Here is a 27,355-nt window from a genome sequence, read left to right as displayed (position 1 = left end):
TGCCCATATCTCAACTTCATACATCATTGCTGGTCTTTACAGCTGTCTTAAAGACCTTACCTTTAACATTTGCCTTAATTCTTCAATCACACAGTACTCCTGGTGCTGCACTTATTTATAACAAAGTCCTTCTATACTAATCTACATTTAGGTTGTCCCCAGACACTATGAATGCGCTGTCCCAAAAATAACACCTGACATGAGATAAAACTGACCTCTCCCATATATTTCCCATTGCAATGGCCACTGAAAGGTGAGGTTACAGTCAGCAAGGGGTTTTTGTGGTGTTCAGGACAGAAGTGTAACTGAGGGTAGCTTGGAGATCCACCTCATTAGCTGATTGAGGACACCTTTGGGTAGTGAGGCCTGAGGAGGCTTCAGAGCTTCCTACATCCTTTAATATATTTGTACTTTTGCTATTTCTCCCAAGAAGCAAACTCCAAGAATCATTTACAGTTTTAAAATTAATACAATATTCTTATTTTCCAGGTAATGTGATCCTTCACCTGGATTTGGTTTTTTTGCCATTCTCTGCAGATCCTCTCAAGCTCTATCAGATGTGAACCTTGACCTGTAGGACAGCATAGATGGCCCTCTGTGCCACTGTGTTATCTTGTTGTATGTAATGAACAGTACACTTACACATAGGACATCATTTTAAAATGGACTGAATGCTAATTTAGGGCCAGATTCTCTAATGCACTAAAAGGATCTCATCTGGGAGCCACACTTTGTAAACATCCCTAGCACCCCCTGTGCAGAGATCTATTTCAGGGCTAAAAGTCATGTCCTAATTTGGCAGGAGAAACAAACAAAACTTGTTTAGTCTTGAACAGAGAGGGCCAGGTGGGACCTAGCCATGGTCTTCAAAATTTTCCAAAGCATCAATATAGGAGTTCCAGTGGAATTCTTTCAAATTATGTAAATGGTTTTATAGGTGTATAGGGTCATTATAGGAAGAGTTGCAGAGTATATTGAAATTCTTACTTGCATGTACTAATTAACATGCAACACGTCATCACTATCTGCTGCCATGAGTAGTAACTATTACCACCTTACCTTGAACTTTCTGTCTTCCCTGCCTGAAAAAATAAAAGTGTACATTCTTAAAAACAGTAGAAATAGAAAAACCATGTAGTCATGTGCGCAGGGACACTGGTGAAAAGGGAAGAGAAATGCCTTCAAAACATAAGTAACTTTTGATTCATATAATCTGACTGAAATGCATGGGATAAGTTACCATTAGTGAACAAATAAAGCTCGATAGACTGGCCACCTTCAATTTTTTTGAACGATTCTTGTGAATCCCTCATGTGTCTGTTTTTTATTATATAAATGAGTAATGTCTAATTTTGTTCATTTGGATGGCAAATGAATGTGTCATTAAATATTTATAGTAAATGTTTAAAGGAAAAAGCAAAGTACTTATGCATACAGTACAATTCGGTTGTAGTTATTTTTTCGAGCTATGCCGTGTCAGCCTGAAGACATGATTTCAGGTTAATTGGCACCTCTATATGAAGTCATTTATGGCTGTTTGCTGAACAATTACTAGTGATGGAGCTCTGCCATGTCCAGGGCGGGATCCTACCTAAAATTAATGGGAGGGTTATGAAGCACTTATACAGCAGGGAGTCATTAATAAAATAATTACATTTTATTGTTGCATAAAAAGTCATTGAGCAATTCATCCATCATAATAACCTGTTCATCTGATTGAGGAACTGGTCAAAGTAAGAATCTGTAATCACAGGATACACACTGAGAAAATTTAAAGTCACCACCTTCACCATGCTAATGGACTCCCAGGGCCCAAACCCTGCAAGGTGAGAGAAAAACAGTACTCGTGATGGCTTTGTCGGAGTTAATATTTTAAAGATTTTGTGTTTTGACAGAATTTTGTTGACACATCATTTACATTTCAGAAAAGGAAATGCCAACACTTCATTTTAGAAGCAAGCTAAGTCTGTCAACATCCAAATTACCATCAGTAAATGGCAGGGAGTTGAAAAGCAAATGAAATGAAAGCAAATGACCTGAATGGATTACCCTTTGATTGTTAAGCAGGGCAAGCTTTCTTTTCTGCATTCAAACAAAAGCAGTACACAGGATGACCTGGTGAAAATAACATTTTCCTATAATAGTACATTGCACGCTGCTGCAGATTATAGAAGAACACTGAAGATTATTTTGTGAGTGTCCAGTCTATTTAAAAGAAAAAAGGGCAGTGGGTATAGGCGAACAATAGAAAACTGGCTCTGCTACAGCAGATGCTGTAAAAATCAAAATTAAAAATCATTCACGTCAAGTGATTTCTTTAACGTTTAAAGGTTAATGGATTTTTTCTCAGTTTTTTTTTTTTTTTACAAGGTTTCAGATAATGGGAGCATTCAAACAGAAATGAGGAGTACATCAGGTAAGCAGAGTTGTGTTTTCCACTAATTAAAATGAAATATTTTAACATATGCTTGTGTAATATGGCACTGAAAATTGGAGATTGTGCATGCTAGTTTGATATGCAAGAAAAAATGTTACTGTACTCTTGAGTTTTGCTCAACTGTTGCAAAAACTGTTGCTGTTCACTCAGAAAAATGCAACTATTCTTCAATATGAATTCAATTTATTTTTGAAAAGAAGTCTTCACTCTGTGCAGGGGTAAAGTGCAATTATAAACTTTACAAAACATATAATGTACAGATGTAAATATAAAGAATCATTAAACGCGGTAAAATTAAGCATACTGACGTATGTGAAATAATCCTAGCAATATTTGATAATCAATTTTGTCATTGAGATATGGCTGGTTGACAACAGACAAAAGGAAAACAAAAACTCCAGTCAGTAGCATCCCTGGAGAAAATAAACTCTGGGGTGTCCACATTTGATTCTAACACAAAGTCAAAGTTAGACAAAAATCACAATTCTGAAGACCCTGGCCATCTGGCTGCCCACACCCTGCTGGGTGTTACTTTACTCTTTATACATAATCTACTCAGCTCTACCAATATTCAACTGTTATGCATTATTTTTATTGTCTAATAAAATACTGCGTTCTTAGAAAATTAAAATAGAAACATTTTGACAAGAAAAGGTCAACAGAGCTCACCAATCCTATCCACCTACTTTCTTCAAAATAACATCAACTTAAGTTTTTAAATTTCCTAAAGCTTCTATTCTCTAGCACACTACTTGGTAATTTATACCATGTGTCCATGGCTGTCAATAAAATTTATCCATTACACATTTTCCAACTATGACCCTGTGTCCTTTGTTTAACAAATTTTAAAGTAAAAGCCGGGATCCATAGTACTAATTCCCTTTCCTTTCATAATTTTAAATACTTTCGTGATTTTTTTTTTTAAACAGTTTTTACTTTATTCATGTCCTCTGTTACTCTCTGGTTGCTTCAGTCTCTCCTCATAGCAGTCCCAGAATTGGCCAGATTTTGGTGCGTCAGGAAATGAAGGAATACATTATGGCTGTAATGCCATTCTACGATTGCATGTTACAAATGATTTTGAATGACTTAGACTATACGATTGTGTCACACACAAGTGTTTGGGAGACAATTTGAAGGCTAATCTAATGGTAATTCTACCCTGTGTCATAGGGTTGGCGCTGTTGCCTAATGCTCACACACAAGTGTTTGGGAGACAATTTGAAGGCTTATCTAATGGTAATTCTATCCTGTGTCGTAGGGTTGGCGCTGTTGCCTAATGCTTCTCCTCCTTTCTCCCATACAGATCAGTCTACCAGCAGTCCCAATGACATTACTTCTGAGTCATGGTTTCCTGGCCTTGACCCTTCCAATCTGGCTTCTTCTTAAGGTGCCATTTTAAGTCAGTCTGTTGTTTGACTCCTGTCTGAAAAGACCTTAATGATATTTTGTTGTTTTTCCATCTTTTATACAGGGTTTATCTTCAAGGTACTCCAACACTTTGTCTTGTCTTATATCTTACAAGTGATATGTGCTATGTGGTGTGCAAATCCATATACTGAGCATTTGTAAAATTAAAAAATACTTTGAGAATTTCTTTACAGATTGGTTTAGACTACATGTTTATATGATAGTTCCTGAGCAATATTTGAAAGTGTTCAGCTCTTTTTCAATCACTTTATATTAAAAAAAACAAACATTATCAAACTTCATAAAGCACACTGCAAACCCATTTTTTGCATTTAGTCTGGCACTAGGACCTTCCTTCTGCCATCCCCTTATCCTGGGAGACTATTTTTAAAGACATCACCTGACACACCAGCACAAAAATTTTAAATTTATAGAGCGCCTATATATCACATAAACATATTTCTATGGGACTATCAGATGATCCACTATGCCATTAACATTCGTTACAATCGGCACTCAGTGAAGAGCACTGCACAAAAATCAACTGATTTAAACTGAATGACCCTGCACCATTCCTCTACATGTATTTTGAGGCCATTTTTATATCCATTCATTTCAATCATTAATCTGGAATCTTCTTTAGTAATACTTCTATTTACATTCCATTGTCTCCCCACATCTCATTTCTTTTGCACTTCTCTCCCCTTCCTCCTACTCATCTAAAGAAGAGGATCCGTTCCTTACTTGGCATCACTCCCAAGCTCACACTGACCTCTCACTGGAATGTCCCTAAGTCTCTGGCCTTTGATTGTTGCAAATCTGGTACATCTGTAACTTTTTGCACTGAGTATTAACGGTTTTTCCAGTCCTAATTTTGCATCTCATTTACTAAACTAGTTAGTGGTTATCTGGGTGTCTGAGGACCTGCTCTGTCCATTAGCCATCATCTTTCTCTTTTCATTCAATTCTTCTTGGTCCAATGGTGAACTGCCAATTGGAGGATGTAATTATAATTTATCTTACAATATCTTCCAATTTCCTCACTATTTTTTTATTTTTTTTATTTTATTTAAATAATCCTGAAATTTTATTACAGTAGATTATCTCCTACCACAATAGGGACTGTTCTGGGGCCATCACTAAAATGAGAATAATGCCAAGGTGGCCAATATATCTTTCTATTCTATTTAAAATCTTTTTATTAAGCCTTGACCACTCCCCTCCATACCACTCACCCAATCATTACTCCTACTGTTCACATCCTCTCTCTGTCCCACCCCGTGACACTCTCAGTGCTGCTAACTCGCCCTTCAACGCAGTCAGTTATAATGGCCAGGCAGAAAAGCAAATTATCTATTCAAGGCTATTGAATGTTAGATCACAATAGAAAAACAGCAGCAAGAGCTGATAATGAACATTGAAAAAAAAGAAAATGAGCAAAAAAGAGCTGCGTATAATAAAAATTAAGAACAAAGAGAATCATCCAATAAATGAAAAACACAAAAATATCCCGAACAATATGCGAACAGAAATGCAAAAAAGCAACGTTTATAGAATGTAAGTTAGAGGATAAAGTAATTCATAATATTGTTTTTGATGAGGCGTTAATGTAATTTAATTTTTTATTTGCTTTTTTATATCTACTTTTTTACTTTTACTTTTTACTGTGTTTTACTATTCATCGGTATATAAAATAGACAGTTGTAGAGAAATAGGCAAGTAACTGAATTTCTGTCTATAATAACTAGGACCAAACTGTCTTCCTCCCACACCCTACATATTCTTCTATATACCAACTCTTTAAATACAATCAAACTTTCCCTAACATACCCCAACACCCATTGAGTGGCTCAGCCATGAGAAAGCGGGTGCCCAGTACCCGCCCCTGGGAGTTAGCAAGCAAAGCGAGCAGGGGACGGAGCCACCTACTTATAAAAATACTATACACATAAATAAATATATTTGAATTATGAACGATATAACCTACAAATGAAATCAAACAGCAGCAAACCCTTCTGGTTCTCTGGGCTTTCCTTTACAGGTTTGTACCCCTGCCTGTGATTTGTCCACTTGTCCATTAAAGCATTCACTTTCAACTTTTCTTTACTCACCCACTCAGTCAACAACCTGGCCTCTTCTACTTCTGCCACCCGAGCTCTCATTCACCTTACATCCCAGTTCCAAGTTCATTTCTTGGCAGGTCGAAAAGAGCTTTTAAGACCTGCTAAGGAGACCACACAAATCAGTTCTCCTAAAAGTCACTGTATTGGATAGATATGGTGGTGTGTGCCACATTTTAGAGTTTATTGAAACCTTATCCTTATACGTAGGAAGATGGGACATATGAAGGAATAGACCATAATAAATGTTTATTTAACCTCTCTTCTTTTCTGGATTAAAAAATAAATGACAGTGGTACCAGCTCAATATGATTTATATACAGAGAGAGGTGTCTTCATACATGGCAGGACTGACACATTTTCATTTGACTTGCCTGTTAAGTGTAACTCGGTTAGGAGAGTGAGTACACCAGAGTAGGGCCAACACACTGGACTGCTCCAAGAAATTGCTTCACGTCTGACACCTGCACTTACTATGAACACCATTTACGCTAGACTCTGGATGGCATTAAGATTAAAGTCACTGAAAAAAATGTACTGAAACCAGTTGTGTAGCTTAGGCTACTCCTGAATTGATTTCTATAAGTTGGACATGATAGGGTGGTTGGTACCTCCAGAGAGTATTCAGACCCCTTGACTTTTGTCACATTTTGTTATGTTGCAGCCTTATACTAAAATCATTTAAATTCATTTTTTCCCCTCAAACAACACTAAATAAACCAGAATAACAAAGCAAAAACAGGATTTTGGAAACTTTTGCAATTTTATTAAAAACAAACAAACAAAAACATATCACGTTGACAGAAGTATTAAGCCCCTTTTGTATGACACTTGAAATTTGGCAGAGGTCCATCCCATTCTATTGATCGTCACTGAGATGTTTCTACACTTTGGAGACCACCTGTGGGTAGTTCATTTGGTTAGACATGATTTGGAAAGGCAAACTCATGTCTATAGATGGTCCCACAAATTTAGGAAAGACTACAAAAAATGTGATGGTCTGTCTGGCTGAGCTTCAGAGACCTGCATGGAGATGGGAGAAACTTCCAGAAGGACAGCCACCACAGCAAAACTCCACTAATCTAGCCTTTATGGCAAAGTGGCTAGGCAACACATGAAAGCCTACTTGGAGTGTGCAAAAAAAGGCTTCTGTCAGACTGTGAAAAGCAGGATTCTGTGGTCCAATGAAACCAAAATTGAACTGTTTTGCCACAATTCTAAGTGTCATATTTGAAGGACACCAGGCACAGCTCATCACTTGTGCAATGCCACTCCAGTGGTGTAGCATGGGAGTGGCGGCATCATGCTATAGGGTTGTTTTACAGTGCCAGGGACCGGAAGTCTAGTCAGGATTGAGGAAAAGCTGAACAGAGCAAAGTACAGAGACATCCTTAATGAAAACCAGCACCAGAGTGTTCTAGACCTCAGATTGGGCTGGAGTTTTATCTTACAAAAGGATAATGACCCTAAGCCCGAAGCCAAAACAACATAGGAGTTGTTCTTAAATGGCTCATCCAGAACTCAGATTTGAAAGCAATTAATTATCAAAAATTGCTGTCCACTGATGGTCATCATCCAACCTGACAGAGCTAGAGAGGATCTGCAGAGAAGGGTGGTAGAAAATCCCCAAATCCAGGCATGCAAAGCATGTCATGTCAGACCCTAGAAGACTCTAGCTATAATCGCTCCCAAAGAGTTTTCAACAAGTACTGAGTAAAGGGTCTGAACACTTGTGTCAATGTGATATTTCATTTTTTTTATTTTTAATAAATTTCTAAAATCTTGCTTTCACTTTGTCATCCTGGGGTATGAAGTGTTGGTTGATGAAGGAAAACAATAAACTCAAATTATTTTAGGATAACAAAATGTGTAAAAAAAAAGGGGGGGGGGGAATCTGAATGCTTTCTGAAGGTGTTGTACATAAAAAGTGTCATGAATCTGAGTTTCTCATTAAACAGATTTTTTTTAACATAAGATTTGTGTAGTTTTGTTACATATTTGTATTGTAACCTGAACACAACTTTGTTTTTTTTGTGACATTTTGTAGAACACCACCATTGCTATATGGCTGCAAATATGTTGTTTACAGTTACAGTACCTTTTGTTAGTTGCGATTCATTTCATCATCACTTCATCATTATCTAAAATGGTGGTGCAGGTCCACAGATATTCTAGTTTTGTGATTTTCTCTTAATAAACATACATTTCATTTTAAAAAAGTTTTTTTTTTCACTTTCTGAATTTTCAGTTTTGTTTTTTAATTTCAGTTTTCATTAACTTATATTTTGAGTTTTGATGATCAGGATTTTGATGACTTTTTAAAGCCTACAACCCTTGCCTACATCAGATCACATTACTCTTCTATCCCTGTAAGTTATTTTATCTCCTGGTTTATACATTTCAGCTTTCTGGCAGCTACATGCCTTTTAATAAATCACTACTCAATAACTTCCTCCAACCCAATTCCATCTTACTTTGTCCTAAAGACATGCCTATAAGAATGAGATGAATTTGTGTGGCCGGCGTATTTCCTTAAAAGTCATGCTCAGTTTCTGTGTAAAAGTAAGAAGTAGTACCGTTGTGCAGTGTTTATTTTTGGATATTTATTATCAGGACTACTGCTCCAGATGTACTTCTTCTCAAAAATGGTAAAAAATCTGTGTCTTGTTCCCCTCTTGCTATATTATCACCCTTCCTTACCTCTCATGCATTCCATGATTTAATCTCTCCTCAAAATGAAGACCTAGCTATGTTGGTGATGCAAGAGTTGGACAGAAAACTTGACATACAGATATGTGGCACCTGACTTTTGCAAACATCTCAGCCATTAATGGGAATGCGGCAGGAAATTCTATTTAGTCAGAAACTAGGAGTTCAGAAACCTATCAGTAGTAAGGTACAATATTTATTGTAATTACTAGGGGACTCTGCTCGCCCATTCCCGGGTCTGGTTTACCGGATATACAATTTAATGAGATTGTTATTTTCATGGGAATTGTTACATATGCATCATTTTCACTTTTACTTTAAAACTTTAGTAAAAACAATATTTGGAATTAACTTTTCTTCAGGATCGCATTGAATTTTAATTCTGTGTTTGGACTTACATCGTGACAACACAACGTGTAACTGCCTGTGAGTGAATATCGTTTCTTTCTGTCTAATAAATAAAATGACTTTCTTGTATGTTTGTCCATGCTTTCTTCTTCACTTTGTCGTTGATGTGTCATCTAGAACGTATAAAATTATTGTCCTGATAAAATTTATAAGAGCTGAATGCCAAAAACATTCACATGACTAAGAGCTGAGAGCACAGGAACTGTGTCTGACAAAAGCATTCACATGACTGAGGTTAGATGACTATGGTCTTGTTTGAAAATAGTTGTATGGCGTGACTTGAAAGAATCTCATGTTAAAAGTCTCCGTCTCATGGGACTAAATACTGCGGCAATGTTTTTGGAATCTTTTCATTCTCACTGGTAACACAAATTAGACGATCTAAAGTCTCCGACTTAAAGTTTAAATCCGAACAATATATTCAATCTCTTTTCGCTGTTCCATTATTTCATTGAGCAATAATTTCCGTTTGTTTAATAACACCCTTTAGTCAAAAGTTTAAACTGTGCTCCATGACAAGACAGAGATGACCGTTCTTTCTCACAATTAAAATAATGCAAATAGATCTTCTTCTCTTCTGAAGCAGAGAATTTCAGAGAGAGAGAGAGAGAGAGAGCACTCCCAAAGAAAAGCAAACAATCAAAAAATTAATACGTGTGCTTTTAAGTTTGCTGCGGCATTTTTTAGAGGAGCGTCAGTATCTTCTAAGCAAACAGCCTCTGTGCAACCAGCCCCTCTGCTCACATCTCCTCCGTCAGGCGCAGAAAACGTCAGAGAGAGAGAGCGAGATTAAACCAAACAATCAAAAAATCAATAAGTGTGCTTTTGGAAGCACCGCCATAAAGCGGCATTTCTTAGAGGTGCGTCCGTATCCACTAGGCAAACAGCTTCTGTGCAAACAGCACCTCTGCTCACAGCCCCTCCGTCAGGCGCAGAGAATGTCAGAGAGAGTGAGAGAGAGGCAGAGACAAGCAAACAATCGAGCACCACGCAGGAAGCATATCTTATAGCATTGAGGAGTTTTAGTTAATATGTAATACATGTACATGCTCTGATTGGGTAGCTTCTAAGCCATCCGCCATTTGCGTCCCTTGTATGAAATCAACTGGGCAAACAAACTGAGGAAGCATGTACCATAAATTAAAAGACCCATTGTCCAGAAATCCATGAACCAGCGAAAAATCCGTGATATATATTTAGATATGCTTACATTTAAAATCCGCGATGGAATGAAGCCGCAAAAGTCAAAGCGTGATATAGCGAGGGATTACTGTACTGCATTAAAATTTTTATTAAGGAGAAAATTAAAACTTTTTAAACTGAGGGAAAATATGCCAATAATTATTTGTTAAGGATCTCTTTGTATACCATGTTGTCAGTTCGGCCCTCCGGTTGTAACATGACCAAGCTGTGCACTGAGCTTACTCTTTAATCGGTTTCAGTTTCATGGTTGGTTTCAATTACGACCGTATTTGCAGGATTTGTTGTGTTGAAGTGACATTCGGCATCTGTCAAGCGTTGTAAGCACACAACCGGTTTCATCGATAAAATCACATCCAGCTTTTGAGAGTTTAAACATTCATAAACATCAAAGTGTCCACTACTGAAATCGTCACCTGTGAATCTAAGATGTTTAAGAGGCATTGGCGGTTGTAGAAAGGTGTAAAATATTTGGCCATTTCGGTACACTTGAAAGCGACAACCGAACAATTCAGCGGCAGCCATCAACTCACATGCAGAACCATAGGTGAAGGGCTTAAGCATTTCACTCTTCTAGTGCTCCTGTGTAGTATAATTATCTCCTGTACCGTCATCAGTCCACACCTTGAACCTGTCCCAGTCATTCAATACATAAGACACAATGTTCCTCCGGATATCAAGAGTGAGCCTGATATGGCCGTGCAATATGTAACAAAGAGAATGGAAAAGGTAGGTGCCATCTCCGGGCATGGAAACCACTCGGTAAGTGACAGTTCTTTGATCGATAGTGATCGCCTCAATAGACATGGTAATGGGGGTTGGAATGATAAAGGAAATGGGTACCTGAGAAATGTAAAGTAAGTCTAAAATACCTATACAATAACTATAATTGTAATAAACAAACAATAAAACAGCGGAGAAGCCGTGGATTAAACAAAAAGGCTGTAGTTATCAGTAGGGAGACGTGAATCCCGTGGCGAAGCAAGGAAGGGAATGTAGAGACTGGAGCTACGGACGGTCTTATATAGGCAGGTAGCCAACAACGTGGGAGGCGTTGGGATGGGGGACCCAACGCCACCTAACACGGTGGCCGAGCTGCAGGCTATGGACGTATATATGTACATAAGTAGGATTCAGTTAGCGTTGGGAACCCGTGCACCAAATTTCTTTAAGATGGGCCCATAAGTAACAAAGACTGTTGAAAAGTGAAACCTGCTTAACCTTTGTAAGTAAGCTGTAAGGAATGAGCCTGCCAAATTTCAGCCTTCTACCTACACAGGAAGTTGGAGAATTAGTGACATTTGGAAAATTCAATATGGCGGCCGACAGTGGCGTCATACTACCGAAATAAGTACGTACATCGGTTTTGGTTAGCACAGGGAAGCCGCCCACCAAATTTCGTGAAGATGGGGTCAGCCTTCTACCTACACGGGAAGTTGGAAAATTGGTGACGCTGGAAAGTTCAATATGGCGGCTGACAGTGGCATCATACCATCGAAATAAGTAAGTATATCGGTTTTTGTTAGCGCAGGGAAGCGGCCTACCAAATTTCGTGAAGATGGGGCCATAAATAAGAAAGTTCAACATGGCCGACGTTGTCGACCGTTATGACCGTTACGTGTAGAATTTCGAAATGAAACCTGATTAACTTTTGTAAGTAAGCTGTAAGGAATAAGCCTCTCAAATTTTAGCTTTCTACCTATATGGGAAGTTGGAGAATTAGTGATGAGTCAGTGAGTGAGTGAGTAAGTCAGTCAGTCAGTGAGGGCTTTGCCTTTTATAAGTATAGATTTTTAAAACTAGTTGGAGATCATCAAGTTCATTTGCTTAAGAATGGTGTCCTGATTTTAAGTTCAGCTAACTGTAAGTGCAGGATTAAATTAACTTGTAGCATGGTAACACAGAGGATCTCAGTTTAGGGATTCCAGCCTTTTAAAGTTCTTTTTGTGTGGAGTTTATATGATATTGGTTGTGTGTGTGTGTGTATATGTGTGTGTTGTGGCCACCAGGGGGCACCTCAGAGCCCAAATCCCAAACACACCTAGGCATACACTAGTCCCAGATTCAAAAATCTTTTTATTAGCACACTTCTACAGCTAGAAATCAATGTAATCACAACACATTACGTATCCTCCCCCATTTCTCTAAAGCAAGATTTGTCTACCTCTTCCTGACTCTGACTGCTTGATTTAGAGAGAGTGGCCATGCCATTTTTATATCAAACCTCAGAGTACTTCCAGTGCTGGAGCAATGTACCCAGGAAGCACTTCTGGGACATGTGGGACAGCCATGAAACATGGGAGTTCTTATCCAGCATTGTACCCTGGTGGACCCCAAAGAAACCAGCAGGACTGTCCAGAACTATAGTTCCCATGAACTCTTACAGGAGTCTGAACAGGAAGAATGCCAGAAGAGCACTGCCACATGGTGTACTGGGGGAATATTCACCCTTGAGAGGCAGTTTCCCTGCATTTGTCTATTATTCTAGCATTGCATTACAGTGCTACATTTCAGACATAATGTAAATATTGAACTCAATACCATAAGCAGTACCTCAACCCCCACTCTCTGCTGCAATATATGTTTCACAGTATGTTCAACATACAAAAGAGATGCCAGCACCAAGGTTTTTTGCTATATTATACGTTTATCAGGCTTATCAAAATAACATGGGGATAACATGCTTGTGCAGTGGCTGCTTTTATCACTAAATATCTGTGAAAAATCACTCAAAATGCAAGTGTTCTGTCCTCCTGCCATGTTTTTAATATAAAGAAAAAAAAAAAAACAGATCCATAGATGTGATAACAATTACTGCAGAAATGTCACAGCTTTAAGTACATGTTAGAAGGTAACATTGGACAGCACTAAACACATACAGTAATTGAATCTTGAGCCGACATTAAAAAAGACATGAGTATGCAGCCTTTATATTTTTAAGATTTTTTACAGATTTATTAAACAAATAAAAATCAATAAAAAAGTTGGAGTTTGTAAGCAAGTATATCAGGGACCATTGAGTTTACTAAACATCAATACTGTTTTTACTCGTGTACCACGTGCCCTCGTGTAAAACGCGCACCCTACTTTTTACAAAGAAAATCGCGAAAATCGTTTTGCCCCGTGTATGAGGTGAGTTGTGATTGTATAGGAAGCATTTAGGGCACGTTTTCCGCAAAATGCCCTTTTGTTTTTGTTGCATGACAAAAGTTTTTCCTTCTTCCGTCGCCAATCTCGAACACATGACTCTGGAACACCGTACTTGCGACCTGCTGCCCGATTTCCTATCTTCTCTGCTTTCAAAATCACTTTTAGTTTCTCTCCCACCGTGAAGGAGTGTAAACGCTTGCTACTATCCATGCTGAATGACGACGCCAAACTGATTCAAAAAGAAGAGCGAGCAAGAGAGAGAGTGTGAGCAAGTGAGAGAGAGAGAGCACAAGCGAGCGAGCAAGCCCAAGCAGAAGAAGTAAACAGTACAGAATTATATTTCCTCGTGTATAATGCGCACCTGATTTTCTAATGCTAATTTTCGGGGAAAAAATGTGCACATGGTACACGTGTAAATATGGTAATTAACATACACAAAATAAATGCAATATACAAAAATCTTTAAAAATACATGTAAAGAAAATATTTATATATAATATATATATTCATATAACTTTATATGTTTTTTAACAATCTGCAGAATTTACAAAGTAAAAATTGCATTGACATTGTTTCTGATTCCTAACTAAAATACAATTAAACAGAAATTAATTTGTAACAAATAAGTAGTTAATGGATACAACAGGGTTTACTACTTTGTATATTTGGAAAATATTCACATACAAATCTCTGGTATTTCTGTTTAGATGATTTTACTTTTAAGTAAATTAGGCAGAAGGATTAATGGAAAATTTAACATAAATTATCACACTTCTTTTGAACCTTAACCCAAACCCTAATGCAGTACTATTTCTGCCTGATACTACACTTATGCAGTCTATATGTGCTGTTGCAGGTTGTATAACTGAATGGTGTCCTTTTATCTTATGTTAATTAATTTGAATGGATTATTAAATTCTTCTTCTTTGTCTGCTTTTCTGTACTTTTTTTCAATTTGTTGCTTAGAAATATACATTCGATATACAATTTGGTAAGACTGAGATCAGAGTAACTGCCATTTCTCAAAGTTGTGTTGCCTAATTAAATTTTTCTAGTTTTCTTTTTACCAGTTTAATGAATTTATAATGTTTTCATTTTGACTAAGTAATAGTTCAATTTATAGGCAGACTTAATTCTGAGGTGAACATGTGGGTTTAATAGCTGTCTTTCTACTCTCATGATAATGTATATAATCAATGAAGCACTATACAATTTAATGGAATCTGCATACAACCTCCAAAACAATAATATAATTATGTTCAATTAGGTAAACTTTCATCTGTCATTCGTATAATGCATATTAATAGTAGAGCTGCAGGCATATGTTCAATCTGTTAGTTTTATTTAGCACATTATTACACAACTCTAAATGTATACTGTATATCAAATATGGAATCATTCTGCTTTTGTCTCTTGAAAAGTTAAAGAGGACATATCCAAGGTACCTAAAAAACCTAATTTTGACAATGAAAAGTTTATCTGCCTTTCATTATTTGCTTAATTTGAAGGTGATGCAGGGTTAATACGAAGAAATGAAAAGACAGGGAAAAAGAAAAAAGCTACAAATGCATACAGTAGAAAAAAAACTGGATAGTATTTAGAACTTTTCTTCTCTGTATAAGATATGCCCCCTTTAATTTGCTCAGACAGTAAGCCACATTTAAGCCATTGCGGTTTGTTTCAACATCTATGAGTAGCACTTCAGTTCTCGGTACTAATTGCTTTTCTTCCTAATTTGCTTTTGTTCTCTGATATGCCCCGTGGCTAGAGAGCAGGAGTAGACTGGAACAGGTTTAAGCCATATGGGAACGGGTTAATGGTATTTTTGGGGAGTGAGACGGAGAAATGACGTACTTCTGTTTCATTCAAATGTTACCTTTGTATAACATGTTTGTACTGTTTGTTAATTTCTTTAATGTTTGGTGTTTGTTATGGCTTTCATATCCTTTTATATGCATGCAGTTGTTTTTCCTCCAGAAACTGACATTTTCCTCACACATTCCGAAAGTGTTCAATTAATTATTAACCTAAAATTGGTCCAGTGAAAGCATATGTCTGAGTGTGCTTTGTGATGGATAGCTGATATTTGTAAAAGATGAAATGACAGAGACAAAGTTATTTCAAGATGGCCACCAGTTTTCTTACCATGCAAACAGAAGTGTGGAAGATGGTTTTCTACACCAAGGAATCCGATGAACAAGTTTGTTTTTCAATTCAATATGTTGTTTTAAGCTTCATTTTTGATTTGGGCCATTTTCTGCCACCATTCTGTTTTTTTGTTCAGCTGTGCTAAATTGCCAGGCTTTGCCCAATACGGGTGTGGCTTCAGAGGTCGTGATCCTGTCTGTCTATACTCATCTGGATGAAAGGGTCATTCTAGGTTCACTTCCTTATTGGACTACTCAGATTCCAAAATCCTTCTTACGCTTTAATTTTGTTAATTCATGTTTGATTTCCTTATTGATTTTGAATTCTTGTTCTTGTCTCACTGGGTCAGACCTTTGCTTTATTTATATTTTTTATAAATATTATTATATTTTATTATATTTTTTTTTCTTCCAGTCGTTCTTATTTCCTCTTGCCCTCTGCACAGAATAATTATCTCACATACAGATTAAAAAATTGAACAGTATTCTTTTAAATTGTACACAGGGAGTCAAAGTGCACGACACTTTTACAAAAGTAATTTATTCATTCAAATACAGACACTCGTCAAGGTTGTGTTTTCTCTCCATAAGTATTTATTCTGTACACAACTAACCTGAGACAGAACAATGACCGTTGTTACATTATAAAATATGCTGATGACACCATGCTGATAGGATGTATATTTGCAGAGTATGACAGCCATTACTTAAATCAAGTGGATTGTTTAGTAAACTGGTGTAATAGGAAACCATTTTAAGGCCATGTCACATTAGATGACTTTTCCAGCGATTTTCAGTCTTAGCTTTCATTTACATAATCTTAGTCAATCGTCTACAGTGACCCACCTAACCACTGAGACCAACTAGTCTGTGATTGGTTATGATAAAATCAAACATGTTTGATTTTCACTTTGTATGAAGGGTCAGTTTGTTTGCATGCGAGAGTTGAGAACTAATGAGCATTCATCCAGCAGTACAATGCATAGAATGTCGCAATGAGAAATAAGGAACACATCTTTTGAACCTCACAAATAGGAGAGAAGCATGTCTGTCTGATACTTTGTTTTTTATGTGTTAAAACAAAATGAAAAAAAGAAATAAAAGTACAGAGACTGTGGCTGAATGCATCACAGGTATTAACCCTTCACACAGCTCAAGTACTGCTCCACAGGTAGCACAGGGGCTTTGGTTCACACATAAAGAAGAGATGTGTATCTCTCTGATGTCTCATATTTTACATGCCACAACAGGATAGACAAAAGAAATTACGGGTAAAGACTACTGCTGATTTGATGTCAGAAATATGGACAGGAACGCCCAGTCAGTAAATGTGACACAGGATGTAATTTTCAGTTGTATATTTTGACCTAGTGCAGTGACAAGATTGGCAACTGTGATCAGCTTTACTCCTTGACGTACTCCACACCAAAAATTTGTGTAATGTGACCACAGCTTTCCTCTGAATGTCAAAAAGACCAAAGGAATGATATTTGACTTTAACAGGCAGAAAACGGCATGGTCATCCATCATTGTTCTAGGAAAGGAGGTAGAACTAGTGACTGAAAATAAATACTTGTGAACTACCCTAGATAACAATCTCAATTGCAATATTTATACCAAAACAATGTACTCTAAATAAAATCAGTGTCTATTTCACCTCCATAAACCTAAAGTATTTAAAGTGGACAAGGACCTCATGTTGTCTATTTATCGCCATGTATCCAGTCTGTCATCACATTCATTTTCATTGCCTAGTTTAATAGTCTGACAAGCCAAAATTTACAAAAGCTCCAGGATATTGCCTAATATGCAGTTAAAGTTATTGGGGCTGATGTAGAAAATCTGGTAAGCGTGTGTCACAGGGCAATAAAATAAAAAAAATAATCTGGAAATCATCTCAATTAATGACAGATGTCCATTACATGCTGAATTTCTTCTGCTTTTGGCTGCTCTCGGTAGGCGTTGCCACAACAAATCATCTTCTTCCATATCTTCCTGTCATCTACATCTTGCTCTGTCACCCCCATCACTTGCATGTCCTCTCTCACCATATTCATAAACCTCCTCTTAGCCCTTCCTCTTTTCCTCTTGAATGGCAGCTCTATCTTTAACATCCTTTTCCCAATATACCCAGCATCTCTCCTTTGCCCATGTCCAAACCAATGCAATCTTGCCTCTGTGACTTTGTCTCCCAACCGTCCTTCCCGAGTTGACCCTCTAATGTACTCATTTCTAATCCTGTCCATCCTCGTCACACCCAATGCAAATCTTAGCATCTTTAACTCTGCCACTTCCAGCTCTGTCTCCTGTTTTTTGGTCAGTGCCACAGTCTCCAGCCCATATAACATAGCTGGTCTCACTACTGTCCTGTAGACCTTCCCTTTCACTCTTGCTGATACCCGTCTATCACAAATTATTCCTGACACTCCTCTCCACCCATTCCACCCTGCCTGCACTCTCTTTTTCACCTCTTTTTCACAATCCCCATTACTCTGTACTTTTCATCCCAAGTATTTAAACTCATCCACCTTCTCCAACTCTACTCCCTGCATCCTCACCATTCCATGGACCATGTCCTCATTTACACACATGTATCCTACCTTGTTCCTACTGACATTCCTCTCCTCTCCAGAGCATATCTCCACCTCTCCAGGGTCTCCTCAACTTGCTCCCTACTCTCGCTACAGATTACAATGTCATCAGCAAAAATCAAAGTCCAAAGGGATTCCTGTCTAATCTCATCTGTCAACCTGTTCATCACCATTGCAAATAAGAAAAGTATCAGAGCTGATCCCTGATGTAATCCCACCTCCATGTTGAATGCATCTGTCACTTCTACCACAGACCTCTCCACTGTCACACTTCACTCGTACATATCCTGTACAACTCTTACATACTTCTCTGCCACTCCCAACTTCCTCATACGATACCATAGCTCCTCTCTAGGCACCCTGTCATATGCTTTCTCCAGGTCCACAAAGATGCAATGCAACTCCTTCTCTATACTTCTCCATCAACACCCTCATAGCAAACATTGCATTTGTTGTGCTCTTTCCTGGCATGAAACCATACTGCTGCACACTAATCATCACCTCCCTTCTTAACCTAACTTCCACTACACTTTCCCATAACTTCATGCTGTGGCTCATCAATTTTATGCCCCTGTAGTTACTACAGCTCTGCACGTCCCCCTTATTCTTAAAAATAGGCACCAGTACACTTCTTCCCCACTTCTTAGGCTTCCTGTCACTTTCCAAGTTTCCATTAAACAATCTGGTTAAAAACTTTACATTATTTAATTATTTAGAGATAATGTTAAAATATCCAGAAGTGTAGAGTTTTTCTTATGAATCATGTAATCATTTCAGATAAAATGTAATATCAAACTGCTGAGAACAATTTAATAAAAAATTTAGTCTTCAAATGATGTAAACATTTTTGAATTTCTGTGTAGGTTTTAACCTGTCTTAACCTGGATTGTTTAATTTCACTTCTATTTGGTACGGGATGCAATTGAAAAAGACATTTCATGTTTTGTTGTGTAAACATGACTAAATAAAAACACTGATCCTTGAACCTTTAAACATGTTAGAATGCTCTGAGCCTGTACTTGGTGAAGAGTTGGCTACAACTAATATTCTTGTACCCAACAATGACAAGTTACTCTCTGGCTCCCTGTAACCATTAATTGCAACACTTAGTCCACAAAATTGGTGGTTGGATGAGATGTCCAATCCATTGATTTATAAGATGAAACATCCTACTGGTCAAAAATGCCGTCCATGCACAATATGTGTCGGTGACAAAATAAAATCGTGACAAAATAAAATTATTCCTTTCTTTTTAGCATCAAAGAAGAAGAAAAACAAATCTATTCTATTCTGAAGGTAAGCTGTGAAATGCACATTAGAGTCTTAAAATGTGAAGGTAACAAAATTTAACAATGAAAAGCCTCACAGTATAACAGCAGGTGTACATGGTAAATCCAATTTCATTGGCAGATTCAGAAAACAGAAAGAGCCGCAGTATGTTATTAGAGTCGCAGAGACTGCTTTTGTAAAATGAAGAATGTCAGCATTTAGGATCAGAATCCCAATCATTCATGGCACAGTCTTGTTGTATGTTACAAAGAAAACTTCATAAGACAGGTTATGACTCTAGGAAATTGAGCATGTAGAATCAAAATGGAAGTGATATGTTGTTATTATGCCAGTGTAAAGTACTTTCATGAGTGACAAATGGTTTATTTTGATTTTAATTCTAACCTCTTTCAGTTTGGCATCTGAAATACAAGTTTATTGCTGTGGTTTAGCACTCTTCCAACAGTGACCTCAGTGTCATCGCTGTTGTTAATTCAGGGATACCTCCCCCTTACAGAATCTAAAGGTTCTGGCTTCAGATCACAGGACATTGTATGTTTACAGCTGCCTCGAGGTACAGAGACAATTTTCTAAGGGAATTCGTAGAACCCGGGGGATCTAAACCAGAAGTGCGGCTGGAAGCAGATTGTCAGATTTAATACAATAAACAGGAATTGATGGTTAAAGGACAGGGATTTAGAAAGACTGCTGGCTGGAATAGGTTCAAAGATATGTGGGAACGGGGTAGGTCATTTTTCATCCTAATTGGCAACTTTGAAGGACTGCTTTGTAATCTCTGTCCTCGAAACTGGCACACCCAACATGTAAGAACACAAATAAAACTAAGCCAATGGTCTAATACACTTAGCTTTCTGTTTTTTACTTTTTTATTTTAATACTAGGCATTTTACAAGCCCACTTTAAATAGTTAGGCAGGCAGACCAGTGATGGAAACACAAAGACTGAAAATTTAGAAGGCATTAGATATAATTAAAGTAGGAAATTGCACATGGACACTCAGCGGTACAGATTAAAATGCTGACAGTATTGTACAAAGAAGGGGAGGACTGGCTGCTGAAATAGTCAGACATGATATGGGATGGGGAAAAATCCTAGGTGACTGGATAAAGAGCAACTGGTTCCTTTGTTTTAAACAATAGTGGATTGTGCAAACTTCCATGGAGTAAAGTTAATGGAACATTTCATGAAAGTGTTAGAGATTAATGAATGATAGATTAAGAATATTATTGAGCACATATAATAAATAGTATGACTTTACTAAAGGTAATTGGATACTACATGTAATGCTCATTATGTAGCAGTATCAGGCCTGTGTATGTACAGAACATATTATATGTAGCTAGATTTTAGAAGATCAACAGAGAAAAAAAAGGCTGTATTTACACATACAAACTGATTTTTTAATTAAAGATTTTATACAGTTAGTGAGTGACACATGGCTGGTAGGTTTACCAAATGTCTTTGATGTTAGGTTAAATGTGAGACAAGTTAAATTGCATTTCTTTAAGTATTTGTAAACATTTTGGATTTTAATGTTTTTATAAAGTTCTTTATTTCTAATGAACATTTTCTTTTGTTATTATATTGGCTTTAATGTCACATTTTCAGAACTTTGTCAGTGTTACAAATGCTCACTTTAGCTACCTCAGCTAAGACACAATTACCATGCAGTCTGCATCGTAGATGACTGCTGACTTGACACACAAAGCCTTAAACAAATGTGTAATGAAAAATACATATTAGGCTCACCAGTATTACATTTTGCTGTGCTGTATATGGATGAAAAAGAGAAACTAAAATTAGTTATCTGTGTTAATTATTAACTATAATACCCCCTGCACTTGATGAAGTCATCCACCTGAAGCTAAGCATGTTTGGGCCCAACTAGTACTTGAATGGAAGACCATCCAGGAAAAACTTGGGTTGCTGCTGGAAGAGGTGTTGGTGAGACCAGCAGGGGACGTGTACCATGTGGTCTGAATGTGGATCCCAATGTCCCAGTGCAGTGATGGGGACACTGTGTTATAAATATGGCACTGTCTTTCAAATGCGATGTAAAGGTCCTGACTTACTGTGGTCATAAAAGATCTCTGTAATATTTTGTAAACAGCGGGGTGTGCCTCAATGTCCGGGCTAAATTGCCCGCCATGGTCTAGTCATTCTGTCTCTCTTTTTCACTACTTCACCACCTAACAGCTAATGTATGGTGAGCATACTGACACACTTTGCGTAGTGAGAAAAGCACTATATAAATGTAAAGAATTATTACTATTATCGGGTGTTGAGAAGTACATATAATGAGAAATCTATTTGTCCCCAGGGGGAAATTAATTCTTTTACAAAAGCTCTTTAAATAAATAAATGCATAAATAGGTAGATAAATAAATAAATATACACACACTTTGGTCTGAACACACCGGAATGACTAAAAAGCAAGATAATTCAAAACAAACAAAAAGTTTTGACTTGGCTGACACAGTAACAGTGAGGCATTATTCAGGATTCCCAGTAGTATTACCTGATGCACGCCTGCTAAATAATTCATTTGCTGAAAGTCCTTAGTAACAGTGTGTCAGAGAGAGAATGTGCAGCATTGTTCATAATGGCACTCATTTTTGTTTTAGTGCTCTCCTTCGCTACTACCTCCAGGCTATCCATAGTGCATCTTGTAACTGAGCTTGCAAATTTTTTTATTATTTGGTTGATTTGGAGGACCTCTCTTGAAGTGATATTAACAGCCCCACAACCAAGAGTGTAGAAAATTGCAGTGGCCATCACAGAGTTGTAGAAGATGTGAAGGATGTCACTTTCCACATTAATGGAAGAGGAAGAGCCTGCTCTTATATACCTTTCTTATGTAGTTGCTCTGTGTTCCAAGACCAGTCCACCCTGTCATTAATGTGGACCCCCTAGTGCTTATAGGAGTGGACCACCTCTATATCCACTCCTTGAATAGTGGCCAGACATATAGGCTCCTTGGAGTGGTAAAAGTTAATAACCAGCTGCTTGGTTTTACTGATGTTAAGATGAAGGCAATTCTCTTTGCACCAAGAACAAACTTTTCCTCCTGACTCCTATACTCCATTTCATCCCCTTTATCAATACACCCCATAAAAAAAAATCAGAGTGAAGATAAAAGGAGACAGGACAGCCAGTGTTATTCCCATCCTTATCAGAAACACAGTCCTTGACTCCCACAAACTGCAATCTCTCTGACAGATAGTCCATTATCCGGAACACCATAGGCTCATCATCTGCAGATCTATGAGTTTACCCATTATAGAAGGCGCTGCAGAAATTTAAAAAAACAAACGAGCATAATCCTCACGGTACTGTTAGCTTTGTCCAGGTGTAAATAAGTATCAATGTAGGTATATGTTTTTAATGTTCTATTACTTTCTCATATACAAACTATTGGGAAACTATTGCAACTGTCCAAATATTCAATGTCGAGATTTTGATGAATCTTGATGTTTTAGACCTCCATGTGTCTGAAAATACCATTTTTGGAATTACAGTATGTGTGTGTGTGTGTGTGTATGTAAACACAATAACTTGAGTACACTTTCACTTAGATCAACCAAATTTTGCATACAAGTTTTAGGTTAGATTTCTATCAGCTTTTGGGCTATTTCTGTTAACCAGAAGTAGCACTTTACTGTTTATTCATGTAACTGCAGAGTCTGATTTATTCAACTTTAATTTTATAATAATTGTTCAATATATTGGGTGGCACGGTGGCGCAGTGGTAGCGCTGCTGCCTCGCAGTTAGGAGACCTGGGTTCGTTTCCTGGGTCCTCCCTGCGTGGAGTTTGCATGTTCTCCCCGTGTCTGCGTGGGCTTCCGCCGGGCGCTCTGGTTTCCTCTCACAATCCAAAGTCATGCAGGTTAGGTGGATTGGTGATTCTATATTGGCGTTGGTGTTTGTGTGTGTCCTGCGGTGTGTTGGCACCCTGCCCAGGATTGGTTCCTGCCTTGTGCCCTGTGTTGGCTGGGATTGGCTCCAGCAGACCCCCGTAACCCTGTGTTATGATTCACCCGGCTTGGAAAATGGATGCATGGATGTTCAATATATTATTAATTTGATTTCATTTGTTGTTGATGGTCCTTTAATTTACATAATATAAAAATATAATAATTGTTTAGCTTTTTACTCCTCAAATATCGATCCCCATAGCTGAGTAACAGAAATACGAAAAAGTCTAGGAGAGACCACTCTCGTTTTTTGTTTGTTTTTGCATTATTGCTTTTAATATGTTTGAGTAATGGCAAGAAATATTGTCTGAAATTTTTTAAATGCAACTGTGCCCCATTCAACATTCACTTTGATCACATCACTCTGAACATATAGAGAATCACGTTTTTCGAAGGCTGCCGTTTTCATTCTAAGCAGCTGTGTCCAAGTCATAAGCATGTCAGGCCCTAGAGATGTACATCAAAAAAATTAAAACTTTTAATGGTAAAAAAATATTTAAAAAAGTACATTTCTCACAAACAAAGATATAGCATCCAGAATATTTAAACTATGTTCAGCATTCAAATTTTAATTTTTAAGTAATTTGACAGCCCTACTTTAGATCTGTTTGTTGTATATTGAAAGTTGAAAATGAAATTGAAAATTTAAAACAAATTACAGCATTATCTTTGTGGCACGTCTCAAGCCACATAGCCACTCCCTGAGGTCTCACGACATTCAGTTTAGAAAGATCTGATTTAAACTGAAATGAAAAGTTTTGTTACATGTTATGTTACAGCCAAGGTTTGTTTTCCATTTTGTTTTTTCTGTTTTTTTTGCAATTTAAGTTAACTACAGTTATTGAAATATTATTTTTCTTGTGTTTTTTTGTAATTGTTAATATTTTGTTGATTTAATAATTAGTATGTAGGTATTGTGTATTTAATTTATTTGATTAAGTTTCTTGCTTTCTGTGGGTGGAACTTCAAGAGGCTGGCCACCCGCTGTCTTTATATTTATATGGTTGAGGTGGAATTTGTGGTTTACTGACTGTAAAAAGGACAGTCAGTCCAAGTAATTAAAGAGTGGAAATTAGGAGAAATCACTAAGTCGAAGGGCAAAACAAGGATAAAAAAACAAAAGCTAAAAAGAGAGAAACATCAGAGCCAAATTGTAAACCAAAGGGGGCCAAAACAGGCAATTATATTATTGCTGTTCTTTGTGAGTATTGTTTTTGTGGATATTTTTGCTTTTTATTTTTGGGATTACTGATCAGTGAATAATAGAATGGACTTGTTTGCCTTGGGATACCTTTATAGGCATACCTTTTTGCATCATTTCTGCTTTTTTCCATTTTAAGTTATTCAAATACATTTATTTTCTTCTGCATTGAAGGGCATTTGGGTGTTTTTGTCTGTCTAGAACACTTAAAATATATCTTTGGACTTTAAATGCCAAGCCCCATTTTTGGCCTGCACATGCCCAAGCCTGCCAGTTAAGTTTTGCATTAGGTTTCCTGGCATGAGGCCCATTACCAGGCAGCCCCATAGAGATCCTGGCTTGTTTTTTGGGGGTCTTTCACCCTTTTTGCTGTCTATAACATTAATTCACAGCATTATGAATGTATAGATTTTTGAAAGGCCCACAATTAAGTCCCAAGGAAAACAGTGGTTTGATATCTAAGGAAGGGAAAAGTTTTGGAAACGCGGGTAAGACCAATATAAATTATGTTTTAGGAATCAGCAGCAACCATGAGAGCTGCATGTGGAGACACAGAAATTTTCAATGCACAAGTAAGCTGAGCACTTTGCCTTTTTATGTTTGTCCTGGTGGCTGTGCTTAGTGAGTGTATTAGGAGTGGTGAATTCTGGAAGTTCTTAACTGAATCAAAAAGAGAATTGTTGAAAAGGGTAATTGAGTAGCAAGGAGCCATGGAAGTTGGAAGATTGCAATTAAATGCTGGAAAATCAGAGGTCTTGGTTGGTAGCAGGAGGAGAGGTCGGACACTGTTAAATACTGGTGAAGTAGGCTTAGAACTTAAGATTGTAAAGATGTTTAAACACTTGGGGTTTGTCAAGTGGTGAGGTGACAGAAAAAAGGCAGCATGGAAGAAACTGATGTGTGTGATAAAAGGACATCAAGCAAAATAGAGGTAAAGATCAATTTAACAATAATAAGGCCAGTGCTGAAATATGGTGCAGAGGCATATGTAGTCAGTAAAAGAGAAGATGAAGAGGGAAATCACTGAATACAAGATCTGGGTTGTGTGGTGTGTACAAAATACAATAACATGTTATTAGTGGTGTTCATAGTGCATGGTCTGGTGTTATTCTGTATTCAGATGACATCAATATTAGTTAGCTATGCATTACAGCTAACATTGGTCCCTTGTCATACAGAATTGGATTAAAATTGGTTCTTCTTCTGTTGGTAGACAAGGTGTTGAGTCATTCTGAAAGTGACATACAGTGCACAGCAGTTGTTCAAACACACCAGCCGATGGCCTGAAACATAAACACACATAATGTGTCAGATATCTCTGTGTAAGTGAACTCACTTGTTAACTTTCTTTTTTGAAATACTCTCTTGTTGCCCTCTTGAATTTTTTATATTATAGTTCTATTTTACTGCTACTCTATCTAAAGCTGGTTCCTACCTTAGCCTCTATATTAGTCAAAACAGACTTTGGCCCCCTGCAACCCTCAGATGGATTTAGTAGATCTGGAAAATTAATGGGTGATAGAACTAGAATACCAGTTTTTCTGTCTAGCCAATTTATGTAAAAGAATATAATTTAGAATGGGACTTGATTGAGGATTAACAAAAAATCTTCATTTTCTGTTACAGTTTAAGCTTCTTTGTAGAAAATGCATTTCTCTAAGTACAGATTTTTATAATATTTTGTAACACTCTTTGATTCCTGACATTTTTAGTATATATATATTTTTTTTTTTCATCAAAACACCCATCTCGGCCGTTGGTAAGGGTGTATTTTTAGCTCCTTTGAATAAATCACATTTTGCAAATAATGTCTTTTTAGAAAAACTAAATTAAAATAAAATGAAATCTATTAAAATAAAACTCTGGAATCAAAATTTCCATCCAAGTGGGGTGGATGAAAATGGCACAATGTAGCCTTTGCAAAGAGCAACTCTTTGCTGTCCATCTCCAAGTCTTAATTTTTGATATTCTGATTAAAGAACATGGAAATTGTGTTTCCTATTACTTATATTCACATTTTCATCCCTCAAAATGTGTTATTAGGCTGTCATCTTACTGGAAAAAATAATGCACTCTGACACCAAGGAGACGAAAGGCAGCTGGCCTTGGAGAATAAAGATTATCAGTATTCAGCACTTCTTAAGAAAAATATAACATTTTTTTTTTTACCATCCTTCTCCTAGCTCGCTTGATAGACCACATTAAAATTCAAGAGCTGTGAATGAAGGTGACAGAGCAGCTGGAGCGTGGCGATGCAAGTGACAATTCTGAGTGACCAAGGGCTAAATCTTCACCATGTTAATAAATGGTAATTCTGAATTGTGCAGCTTGTGAGACAGGCAGGGCACATCAAGTTACAAGTGGTCACACATCTGAAGAGGACAATTTCAGAGATATTTTAAATAGCCAGAAACTTTACTTTTTTTTATGCTTCTTTTACATTGTTCAATTTATTTTAAAAAAATAGTTTAGGATCTGTAATAAACTGAAAACAGATGTTGACCTGTTTGTTTTTACATTCTAACAAATTGTGACTCCATTTTGGTAGAAAGTAGTAAATAGCATTCTAAAGTTGTAAAAGTGCAGCTTTCACAATTTCATTATCTTGAATTGCTCTGATTCAGCAGGAACGAAAACCTGTCTATCCATTCATTTACTAAACCCACTTATGGCCTTTTTATAACTTCATTTTAATCTTAATTTAACTTAATCCTGAT

The 27,355-nt window shown here is 37.1% G+C and overlaps 1 long non-coding RNA gene across 1 annotated transcript; it reads left to right on the top strand.

The window, feature by feature from the left end:
• Positions 1-27,355, top strand: LOC120542811. The gene is made up of 4 exons (XR_005636239.1): positions 1-2,416; positions 3,744-3,827; positions 19,429-19,468; positions 26,822-27,355. It is a non-coding gene; the product is annotated as an uncharacterized LOC120542811 (long non-coding RNA).

Source organism: Polypterus senegalus, chromosome 13 (genome assembly GCF_016835505.1).
Source record: "Polypterus senegalus isolate Bchr_013 chromosome 13, ASM1683550v1, whole genome shotgun sequence".
Taxonomy (NCBI): domain Eukaryota; kingdom Metazoa; phylum Chordata; class Cladistia; order Polypteriformes; family Polypteridae; genus Polypterus; species Polypterus senegalus.
Note: the sequence above shows the minus strand (reverse complement) of the source record. Positions and strands in the feature narration are given on the sequence as shown.